Below are 12,860 nucleotides of genomic sequence, written 5' to 3' on the forward strand. Positions count from 1 at the left end.
GCGGGTCCGGATCGCGTGTGCTCGAGGCAAGCAGCCGCCGTTAAAGCTCAAAACTGTGATGGTTCCAGCTGCGATGGTTCAAGCTCCCGTCTCTGCCGCATCTGACGCATTCCTCTCCTCCCTCGCGCGATCGTCGCACGCATATATCAGCCCTCAAACGCGGGTGTGACACGCCCTCCTTTCTTTTGGGTACCGCCCTCCCCCCGTGCTCTGTTTCGTTGCCTTATATGGCAATGCCACGGTCTTGCTACCTTATTTGGGCATGGGGCCGACCAGCGTGCCCCTCGTGGTGAGCCACGGGCTTGTCTCCTTATTTGGGCATGGGGCCGACCAGCATGCCCCTCGTGGCGAGCCACGGGCTTGTCTCCTTATTTGGTCATGCGGCCGAACAGCCCCGCCCCTCCTGTCCAAACAGAGCACGGAGCACATATTCATCCTAGCAGCGAATGCCGCTTCCAAAGCCAGGCCAGTTGAGGGGGCGTGCACCCCACGCTTGTTGAACTTCGTTACCCAGAGAGGGAGAGTTCGGCTGGAAAATGTCATTATTGAAGGGGAGCTATCCTTATTTGATTCGGTGCAATGGAGTGTCAACTAATGGAAGACACAGCCTTTAACTGGAACACATAATAAGGGAATAACTATTTAGAGGCTCTAAGATTGGCTAGATGTATGCGATGAATTAACTAATGGGGACGACCTTTGACCTTTACAATTATGGGGGTATTTACACAGATTCACTACATTTACATAGGGTGATATTTACAACAATTATACAGGAATCTCAAATCCGTTACACTGCACCCTCCTTCCTTCAGGCACGTCCGGGCCTATAAAAATTTAGCTTGGTGTGCACGTAGGTGTAATTCCCTCTACAATTAACCTGACCCTGAGTGCGACAGTTTTAAAACACAAATAAGTATGTCCCCCTGCTGCATTGCACCCTATCTAACAGATTTACGCCCACAGCTAACCGAATTGCGGAATTATTTTCCAACTAAACATGAACGGTGGGGAGCATTATTTACAATGACATTATTTCGACTATTTACAAAACTGCAACCCAGGACCTGTGATTTTTCTTTTAGGGAGACAAAAAGAAATTCCTGTTGGGAGGGAGGAGACAGCATGCATTGCATCGACGCACCAGCACCAATAAATAACAAAGCACCAATCACCAAAACCGCACCAATCAAGCACCATTTGGTGCAACAGTCACCAGTTCATAATAATGATACACAAAAAAACAACTGGTGGTGGTCTTCCTCTTCTCTGCTGGGCCGATGTTCTTCCTGACATTTTCTCTACTTGCAGCCTATTTGGAAATAAAAGGGCACCAACGCGTCCACTTTTTATTTAGGGCCACAGGGTTGGTCCACCTGTTTGGCATAGGTGCCACTTTTACCCTGGGCCGCAAGTGAGATTACCTGGCCACCATGGCCGGTCCCCAGCAGAGGTGCCAGGCGCCAAAACGTGGGGTCCATAAAGTGGTGCTTGGCCGCAGAACGGCGGTCCATGAGTGGTGCATCAATGCAAGCATGCTGGTTGCAGGAGTTTCGGGCTCACGGACGCGACCCCCCGCAACGCTCCTCTCAGTGCCCAGAGAGCACAGTCCTCGGGTGGGAGACAGGGGAACAGAAGACAGGTGAGTAATTGGTCAGGGCGCAAGGGTACACATCAAACAAGGTAATGCCGGATGAGGTGCGCACGGAGAGCGAAGGAGAAAGCCCGTCCCTACCGTACGCCCCCCCACATGTGACCTACACTACCCCCCCTTGCCCCTCCCCATATTTACAAAAACCTACACATTTACAAATTCTTCACTATGGTCACGACTTCCCCATATTTCCCCTATACCAAATTCGTCATCACAATCCCATTGTCTAAATTTGCCATCACCAATTCATCATCCATCCTCATAAGGAGGGAGAGATGGAACACAACACAATGTCACACCCACGTCATGATGCATCTCACATTCCAAACATCTGCACAAAAATAATAAAAACAACAACATGGCATGGTGTGGAGTTCTGTCACCTCAGGTGAGTGGATGTAGATGGTGCGAGGAGATTCTTAATCCTAACTATCCTCTAAATGTGGTTTAATACACTTTACACTACCCGGGGTCTTTCCCTACCAATCCATTGGCAATCTTACTCTATGCGGTTTTAAGAACCAAATTCCCATTGACCAAACTGTGGTGCTTCATCAATTTGGGGTCTCACTCCCCCGATTCAACTCCCTGTGCCTTTGCACAATTTCAGGACTGGGTCGTGTGGCTCTCCCAGCAGGTCTACCCACCTGCACACCTCCACCACTGTAGTTGCCTCCGAGCTTACCTGCTCCTGAACCAAACCTATCTAACTGGGGAAGGCCCTCCTTGACGCTTACCCCACTCGGTGCCCTCTCTGGCACTGGGCTACCCGGGTCCGTCCTCCGGATCCTCGGGCCCCATCCACAACTCTAACAGCTCCCAGAGCCCACCTGCGGCCTCATCTGGCCGACATCCTCACAGTGGTGGAGTGCCCATTCAACTACACACACTAACAGGCCACACGCCCAGCCATTTCCACGTCACTAATGCACCCATCCAAACACCATTCTTCCACACGCACCACAGATGCCAATATCCAACCACAATTTACCTACTCCCTCTACCTAACTCTTAAACTACCCTCCCCGGGTATTCGTGATGGGGTCCATCCTTCCCATACACACCTTCGCACCATCCACTCCACTCCACAGTTTCCACCATACTCACTCCATACCATCCATTCCATACTCCATATATTCTATACTCCATGTATTCCACACAACCATTCTCCATACACCTGTATTTGCACACCTGTGCCATCACACCTGGTGCCTCCTGCACCCTCCTTCCTCCAGGACCATTTGCTCAACACAACACGCAATCACCATTACTCAGTCATACACTGCTCCATACACCTGTTCACTTGCACACCTGTGCAATCACACCTGGTGCCACCTGCACCCTCCTTCCTCCCTGGCTTCCTCAATCATTCAATACAATGCACAACCACAATTGTTCCTCACGCACTGCTTCATACCCTTTCACGCTCAATACAACTCACATCTCTCCCAAGCATTGCCCCGCAATTCCTCATTTGCTCGATATCAATACTCTCACACACGGCATCATCTGATCTACCTGGTGCCCTGCTAAAACTCGCGCTTCCCCGTCGCCCCTTATATTATTGCGCGCCCTCGTCATTATAATCCAACTACCCTCTCTATGTTTCCACTCCCTGTCCAATGTTGCTACTTACCTTACCGTTACCTATGGTCCTCTTCTCTAGATCCCTACCATTTTATCCTAACCCTCCCGGGCTAGTTTTCACCGCCATAACCCCATAGCTAGCGCTCATGTGCCCCATTGTGAGGGATTGCAGAGTTGCCATCCCACCACATCGGGTACCTCCCACTATGAATTTGGCTCATCAAATTTCAACCAATCAAAAAATTTCCAATCACAAATTTTGCTTTTCCAATTTGCTACTGCTACCACCCTCACACGTCTACTCACTTGAGCCTCTCGGTGTGCCAATTCATTTCCAAAGCTCGGCTTCGCAAAGCCGAGCAATGAATGCGGGTGATTTGTTGCCGGCAGTTGGGTCCGTCCGGCATTCGGTGCAGGGAAGGAGGTTTATTCGGGTCGAGATTCCATGCACCATCTCGGCACGGAACCGTCCGATCCCCCGCCCGATGGCCCGATCTCGCCCTGCCGGAACGCCTCAACCACAAGGGGTCACCGTGCCGACCCTTCCGACCGGGCCGCCCGCTCCGCCTAGTGGAGCACGGACGCGACCGTTCGGAGTGAGGCCCAGCGTGGATCCCGAAACCGCCGTGGTTACGGTTCCTTCGAAACCGCCGTGGTTACGATCCCTGCTGGTTCCCGCGGCGCACGATGCCCGGCACGAACAAAGGGCTCACTTCGGCTACAAGTCCATTTAACCGCTATCCCGTTTAACGTCGATGCTCCACTTGCATGCTTACACCCCGCGTTCCGTTCCTTGCTCACACATCCAGCTGTCTCCATGCTCTTCGTCATTGCACCTTCTCTTAAACACACCCCTGGTACACTCATAGACTTTGTCACACACCTGACCACCACACACCTTAGCACACACTCGTCGTTTGCACACCTCACCAACACGCCTCTTCGCGCCCACTCCTCGGTCACATCCTCTGTGACAACCACGGGTGTGCTCTCCTCCGCACACCCAATCACGTGCTCCACTACCAACTCAAGTGTGCATTCCCACACGTGCTCGACCATTCCAGGTGTGCATCCTTCCATTCCAGGTGTACATCCTCTCTCACCTGCCACAGCCGACTCATGCTTCGTGTCACTCTCACTACTCTCACCACCACACTCGGTCGCGTATTCACCCTTACTCTTGACAGCGCACTCTGTAATCATGCACTCCTCTGTTACACACCTTTTTCGCGCACCCTCTCACGCACACTCTCCCATTATGCCCTCCATAACACTCACCACAAGTGTGCACTCTTTCGTTACATCCCCTGTAACAATCCCCATCCCGTGCTTCTATGTGCCCCCCCGCACACGCGCCACGACCAACTCACTCTCGACAGCACACTCACTCCTCGGCACGCACTTTTTCCTCACACACCCCATAGTCGGACATCCTCGCACACCTCCTCCTTCACACTCTGTACCTGTCGCACACTTTACCAGCGGCCTCTCACGAACACCCGGGTCTACACCAACACCCAAGCCGACTGAATCTCCCCTCACACCATATACGTTTCCGAGTATATCGCCACTTACCTCGGCACCTCGTCTCCGCACCTCCTCCGCCACCTGCAAACTCTTTATTTGGTTGGTGAGCACATATTCATTATTTGAGCACAGACCTTGCACCAATTCCATCACCTCCTCCTTTATCTCCCTCTGAGTTTCCCTCCATCTCTTCTTAATTTCACTCCCCCCTCTTCCACATCCTCTAATTTTTGCTTCACCTCTTTTATTTCCCGGTGCACCCCCTCAATTTCTTCCTCTAATGCCACCTTAGTCGTCTCTATGTGCGTCCTCACCACCCGTTCTTTCGTCTCCATTGCCTCTGTCACCTCGTCCAACCTCTTTGTCAACCCCTCATGTACCATCTGACATTCCCTCTTTGTCGTTACAAGTTCTTTTTTTATTTCTTTCTGTGTCGCCTTTAACCCCCCGATTTATCGCAGTGTTCTTCTCCACTTGATCCACTAATTCCTTCTGTCCCACCGTCAGCTGATCTACTTCCCTCGTCAGATCCTCTATGCCCCCCTGTAACCTAGCCGTACTTTTTCTCACCTCTTTCTCCATACGCTCCTCATCTCGCTTTACCTCCTCGCGTACCCCCGAGACCTCCTCGCTCCCACTCCGTCTGATCTCCTCTCCCATTTCTCCCATCTCCTTGGTAGAGGCTGCCCTCATCTGCTCCAAATAATTCCTCTGGGCATCCAATTTAGTTTCCAACCCGATTTTCACCTCCTCTATCTGATCTCCCATCTGTTTAATTTCCTGGACGGATTGCTCCCCTATTTCCCTCAATTTGCCATCCATAGTATTTTCTAACCCCCCTAACCCATTCTTCACCCCTTCCATCTGGTTCTCCTGGGCAGCCATTCTATTTTCCAACCCTGTTAACCCCTCCTTCATTTCCCCCATTTGATTACCCATGTCCTCAAGTTGTCCCCCCAATTTACCTTCTAGCCCTTCCAACCTGTGGTCCAACCCCTCAAATTTGGCTTCTAGCCTCCCGATTTTGCCGTTGAGCTCCCCGATTTGGCTTCCCATATCATTCCTCAATTCCCCTATTTGATTTTCTAATCCCCCAAATTTGTTGTCTAAACCCTCAAATTTATTTCCCATATTACTTAACCCGTCTCTCAATTGCTCACAGGTACCCCTTGCTTCGTCGCTCATTCTGCTTCCCAACCCTTCAATTTGTCTTCCCATTCTTTCGGTCAATTCACACCTGCTCCCCCTTACCTCATCCCTTATTTCTTTCATTTCCCTGCTTCTTTTTTCGTTGTCGCACTTCGACGCCGCCATATATTCACTGAACCGTGCCATGAACTGCTGCATGTCAAAGCCCGCTGGTACAGTGCGCTCGGCTACCGCACCCACATGCGAGGTGCCATTTTGCGCGCCTGGAACCTTGTGCGTGCCGCCATTTTGTGTCTCCACAACCACGTGCGCGAGGGCGCCATCTTGAGCACCTGATACCCCCGCAACCACATCTTCATTGCTCTCCTCCTCCCTCTCCTCCATATACATTTCCCTGGGGTCCTGGGTCGCTTTGAACCCCTCTTCTAATTCCCCCACCGGCATCCGGTCGCCTTGATCATCCATGGCGCGATTTCAAATTTGGATGTTAAAACTAAATTTTTGGCCGCTCGTAATTTGAGCGCATTAAGCGCGCTTCGGGTCCGAATCCCACTACTCCTGACACCAATTGTTACGGAACCCAACGTCAGCCTCTTTCCCCCCTTATCGAGGGGGGATTAATCCCCTCGTCTATGACTGACCGACCTGGTCCCGAGGGTATGACGTCACGCCCGGTCAGCGCTGGGTAGGGTATTAGGCCCAACCGTCCTATGACCTAAATACCAGCGCCTCCCGGTACGCAAGGAAACACCCCCCCCCCCCCCCCCCCACTCACGGCCGCAGCGTAATGGACTGGTTGCGCCGAGCGTAGCGAACTGCGGCGAGAGTCGTTTATCAAAGGGGCTAAACCCAATTCATATTCGTTGGCCGAATCGCGCCACGCACACTCAATTTGGAAACCTCTAAAGTGACCGAATGTGAAGAAGAAGACAAGGTAAGAAGAACAGGGATTTATTACTAATTATTATTATTGTACACAATCAAAAAGAACCAAGGAGAAGGAAAGATAACGAAAGTAACTGGAAGAAGAAGAAGAAGAGGAAGACACAGTGCAAATATTAGCTTATTCTATACGGTCTTACTTATACCCAGGACAGAACAAAGACAGACTCACATGGGGGATGATGGCAGGAACGAATGGCAGGAGGTGGATGGCTGGTCGGATGAGAAGGTGGGATCCCGGGGTGTGAAGGATGCGGGTCCGGTTCGCGTGTGCTCGAGGCGAGCAGCCGCCGTTAAAGCTCAAAGCTGCGATGGTTCCAGCTGCGCTGGTTCAAGCTGCGATGGTTCAAGCTCCCGTCTCTGCCGCATCTGACGCATCCCTCTCCTCCCTCGCGCGATCGTCGCACGCATATATCAGCCCTCAAACGCGGGTGTGACACGCCCTCCTTTCTTTTGGATACCGCCCTCCCCCCGTGCTCTGTTTCGTTGCCTTTTCTGGCAATGCCACGGTCTTGCTACCTTATTTGGGCATGGGGCCGACCAGCATGCCCCTCGTGGCGAGCCACGGGCTTGTCTCCTTATTTAGTCATGGGGCCGAACAGCCCCGCCCCTCCTGTCCAAACAGAGCACGGAGCACATATTCATCCTAGCAGTGAACGCCGCTTCCAAAGCCAGGCCAGTTGAGGGGGCGCGCACCCCACGCTTGTTAAGCTTCGTTACCCAGAGAGGGAGAGTTCGGCTGGAAAATGTCATTATTGAAGGGGAGCTATCCTTATTTGATTCGGTTCAATGGAGTGTCAACTAATGGAAGACTCAGCCTTTAACTGGAACACATAATAAGGGAATAACTATTTAGAGGCTCTAAAATTGGCTAGGTGTATGCGATGAATTAACTAATGGGAACGACCTTTGACCTTTACAATTATGGGGGTATTTACACAGATTCACTACATTTACAGAGGGTGGTATTTACAACAATTATACAGGATTCTCAAATCCGTTACAATATACTGAGTCTTTCAAAGGGTTGTGTAGCTTTTATCAAATGTGACTGTTGCGGTTGATGGAATCGTGGTTTGCATTCGGCCCACACTGGACAGGAGGCCGTTACCTTCTTCACATTCTCAACAGAGAAGGGAAGATATCGAGTTCTTACGAAATGTACCATCCTTGTGATGCCCGAGTGACAGAGAATAGTGTAGTTTGATCAATGTGTCCTTGCTGATTGCCGAGCAGTATACTCTGAACAATGTGTATGCCACTATGTTCTCGCTCCCGGGTCGGAACTGTATGTCGAAGTTGTAACAGGCAAGCTCGATCCTCCATCTTTGTATTTTATCATTCTTGATCTTGCCTGATTGTTTGGAGTCGAACATGAAGGCTACGGACTTCTGATCAGTGATCAGGGTGAAGTGGTGCCCAGTCAGATAGTGTCGCCACATTCGCAATGTTTCAACAATAGCATAGGCCTCTTTCTCCTTGCGAATATTTGAAGAATATTTGTGTTCACTCGCATTCAGTGTCCTATAGAAAATGCCACGGGTCTTCTGGCTTGATTAAGAAGACTGATCGCATTGTCCAAAGCATCCGTCTCGACAACAAACGGGACAGATTCAACGATAGAATGAACCACTGATTTCTCCACCTCTGCTTTTAGATCTTTGAAAGCTTGTTGGGCTGCATTTAACAGGAAAAGAACGAGTCTGAACAAAGGGGCTGACTTTCTCCGTGTAGTTAACAATCGACTGAGAGTACTACTAAAACATGCCCAGTGCTTGACGCAGAGATCACATATCCACTGGAAGGGGAAGATCACGGAGTGGTCAAAGTCTAACTGAGTCAGGCCTAATTAACCCATTTGAGATTGTATATCCCAGGAGATCAACTGTGGCTACAGAGAATGAGCATTTATCAGGGTTGAAGGTTAAGTTGAATTTCTTGGCAGCGGCAAGAAATTTATGAAGATTAGCATCCTGCTGTTCCTTACTTTTGCCACAGACGGTAATGTTATCCAGGTAAGCATAGGTATCAGAAAGTCCATTGCCGGCCATAAACTGATCTATCACCCGTTGGAAACATGCGACTCCATTTGTCACCCCAAATGGAATTCTGCGAAACATTGATACAACTGCCCGCATGCCTCAAAGGTAGTATACGCTTTGTCTTTATGTCCGATAGGGACTTGGTGATAAGCAGACTTCAGATCGATAGTACTGTATAGTTGGTACTGCGCTACCTTGTTGACCAATTCATCTATCTTCCATAGTGGGTAGGCATCTAGTTGCGTGAAGCGGTTGATGGTCTGTGAATAATCAATTAACATCGGCCTTTTGTGTCACTCATTTGTTGTAACTACCACTTGAGCTCACCAGGGTGAGGTGCTGGGCTCGATGATGCCCTCTTTGAGCAACCTTCTTGTTTCTGACTCAATGAAGCAGCTGTCTGGTGCACTGTACTTTCTTGACCTAACAGCAATAGGCTTACAGTCGGGAGTGAGATTGGCCAAAAGCGGTGGAGGAGGTACAGTGAGGGTAGCTAGCGCACAGACAGAGAGTGGTGGTTTGTCTCCCCCAAACTGCACAATCACACTCTCATGAAGTTTCATGAAATCCTGGCCTAGGATTACTTCACTGCAAAGGTCAGGTAAGATGGAAAGTTGAACATTACTGTATGTACTACCCTTCAGCTCAAGGTTCACTAAACAATGACCAGCTATTCTAGTCGACAATGAGGGAGATACCATTGATACTGTACCTGTCCCAGGGTGCATACAAAGCTTGTACGCCTTAACCAGCCTCTGGCACACAAAACTCTCAGAGCTCCCAGTATCCAAAAGTGCTCTACACTGGTTACCATTCACAAGCACGTAAACTGTTGCCTTGGATAGGCTATCTACTAATGTTGCAGACATTGTAGCGAGGGTGGGGGTGTGGAGCATAGCAGCAGCCCCCGGCCCAGATGATCTACATACCTTAGAAAAATGTCCTGTTTCCCCGCATTTATTACATACAGAATCCCGAGCGGGACAAACTTGTCGAGTGTCGAAAGTTCCCACAGAAAAAGCACTTCTGTTGCTTTCCAGCAGCAGCGACTACTTGAGAGTTATCCTGGACAAGTAGGTCGGCAAGTCCTCATTTCGGCTTCAGCAATAGGTCTATCGACCAAAGAAGTTGTAACCACGTTCAGGGGTGTTGCAGGTGCCGTATATGACTCAGAACACCTCTGAGCTTGATCGAGAGCCCCAGCCTGGTGTGGAAGTGTAACTCATTGGTTGGGACTGGTAACAGAGCAGGTAGTCGCAGGTGATTCGTAAATGAATGTCAGGAATTTGCACGAAGATAAGTACGGACCTGGTAATCTCTTGTTCGCCTTGTCACGACCCCGGGCTAGAGCACATTCCTAAGCCTTCACTATTGTGAACCAAAACTCCCAGCAGGAGGGAATGGTTGTCAACGCCTGGGGGAGCTAATTGGCACCGATGAGGCGAGCGTGGATAAGCAAGGAGCTTCAGCGGAGAGAGGATTAAGATTTAGCGCATGGAGGATTAACACGAGTGAGCCCATAAAAGCAGGAACATACTTTGAGTCAGACTAGACTTGCCACGAGAGCCCATGCCCGACGGAATGAACGAGTGAACTGGCGCTGAGCAGAAGACCGGCCGAAGAAGAAGAACCAACGACTTAAATTACCAAATTCGTTATTGTATTGTAGTTCTTTATTATATTGAAACAAGTGAAATTAATTATAATAAATCCTTACTGTGTAAAACTGTCTCAGTCTTGGAGTCTCCTGAGTCCTTTAACATTCCCGAACAATTTGGTGACTACCGTAAGGGGATCAATTGGACACAGACAAGATCTTTCTGAAAGGTAAGCATGTTCTTGTTCTTGTCCCATATGATGTACGAACGTGGGAATAGTTATTCTGTATATACATGGAGGAGGTGGTGTTTGGGCTTCTCCACGCACTATTGGTGCACGGAAGCCCTGATAAGGAAAATGTAGATGAGACCCTTTTGCTCAGGTGCTGTGTAGCGCTGCACAAAGATCCATATGAGCGGGGCCTGGGTGCTGTGTAATTAATTAGTACACAAAGATCCATTTGAGTTTTACTAGGGTGCTGGGTAGTAAAAAAAAAAAACCACAAAGAACCATTGTTGAGCCGGACTCCCGGGTGCTGTGATTACTACCCAAAGAACCATTTTTGTAAGAATTAAGATATGATTTTGCAGACATTATAAATACTTTAATATATGACACGATTTTTGTAACGATCGTCCGAGGTAATGTCCTGCAAAATGTCTGCTCGTTCTTTTTCCTTTGAGTCGTAATCCTGTAGAAATCTCATTACAAATGTGGAATTTAGTACGCCGGGTAATGATCGAGATCCGTTTTATCGATTTAGGAATAGTGAATGAGCAAACGAAATCACCGATGGGACATCGGCAAGGGTTTAAAGCCATTATCTGAGTTTCACGATTTCTGTAAATACGTATTTTTGCGCTGTGTAATAAATGCGCCAGTTCGACGCTGGTTATTAGAAGCCTTACCATGTACTAAGAGCAGGATCGTGCCATGAGTGCACCATGGGACGATCTGCTTCCAAGTCCTGTAAGGCCCGTACACGTGTACAATCGTTTACACTTGCTTTGCACTTGCTCAAGGCACGCGACTCGCTCGGCGTGCGACAGGGAGCCAGGAAATGGAGTTTTATTTATATATATATATATTTCCCTCATTCCAATTTATGGTATTGCGACAAAACGGCTTATATCTTTGGAACGGCTGGTTGGATTTAGACAAATTAAACGAAATTGTGTAGGACGAAAACCGTGGGTCCAAGATAAGAGAAAAAAAAAAAAAAAAAAAAGGGTGGAGGAGAGGAAAAAAAATTCCCGCCAATTTTTATAACACCTAAAACTCGTTCAATCAACATATAAATTAATGACAGACAACGCCATCTGATGCCGGTCCAGAATTATTGTGAAAGATGGTGATTGGATGAAAATTGCATACCGACGCCCCCAGGGTAAAACCGAACATTGTCCCTCATTGTCCCTCATTGTCCCTCATTTCCATTTCGGCTACCTGAACCTGTCTCTTGCTCCCGCTCCTTCTCCCTCCCCTTCCTCTCTCCCTTTTTCTCTCTCTCTCTCTCTCTCCTTTTTCTTTCTGTCTTCCCCTATCTCTTTCTTTATAACACTTGAACTCACTCGAGGCTCATATAAGATGACAAGCTGAGGTACCCGGCTTTGCCTATGTTGAATAAAAATAGTTGTTGGTTGAATTAGGTGGCTGATATGTAAATCCCATTCGAATGTCAAGTAAATCGAATGAAAATTGAGGATTTTGAAATTGTTGTTGCCTATGTTGAATAAAAATAGTTGTTGGTTGAATTAGGTGGCTGATATGTAAATCCCATTCGAATGTCAAGTAAATCGAATGAAAATTGAGGATTTTGAAATTGTTGTTGCCTATGTTGAATAAAAATAGTTGTTGGTTGAATTAGGTGGCTGATATGTAAATCCCATTCGAACATCAAGTGAAACGAATGAAAATTGAGGATTTTTGAAATTGTTGTTGACCTTTGGCCTATGTTGCATAAAAATAGTTGTTGGTTGAATTAGGTGGCTGATATATAAATCCCATTCGAATGTCAAGTGAATTGAATGAAAATTGAGGATTTTGAAATTGTTGTTGACTTTTGGCCTATGTTAAATAAAAATAGTTGTTGGTTGAATTAGTTGGCTGATATGTAAATCCCATTCGAATGTCAAGTGAATCGAATGAAAATTGAGGATTTTGAAAAGAAAAGAGGGGAGGAATTATGGTAATAATACCTAATGCTTAATTTGTTGGTTTGGAAAAAATTTGTTGGGAATTAGATATTCCTGTTTGTGATTGTAATCATATACATTTATTTTCTTTAAGTAGTGCTAAATACCTGCATGAGTTAATTTTTGAACTATATTAACCTGAAAGCAATTGTGGATGCTATTCTT

The sequence above is a fragment of the Myxine glutinosa genome, chromosome 7 (assembly GCF_964187855.1).
Source record: "Myxine glutinosa chromosome 7, kmMyxGlut1.1, whole genome shotgun sequence".
In the NCBI taxonomy this organism is placed as follows: Eukaryota; Metazoa; Chordata; class Myxini; order Myxiniformes; family Myxinidae; genus Myxine; species Myxine glutinosa.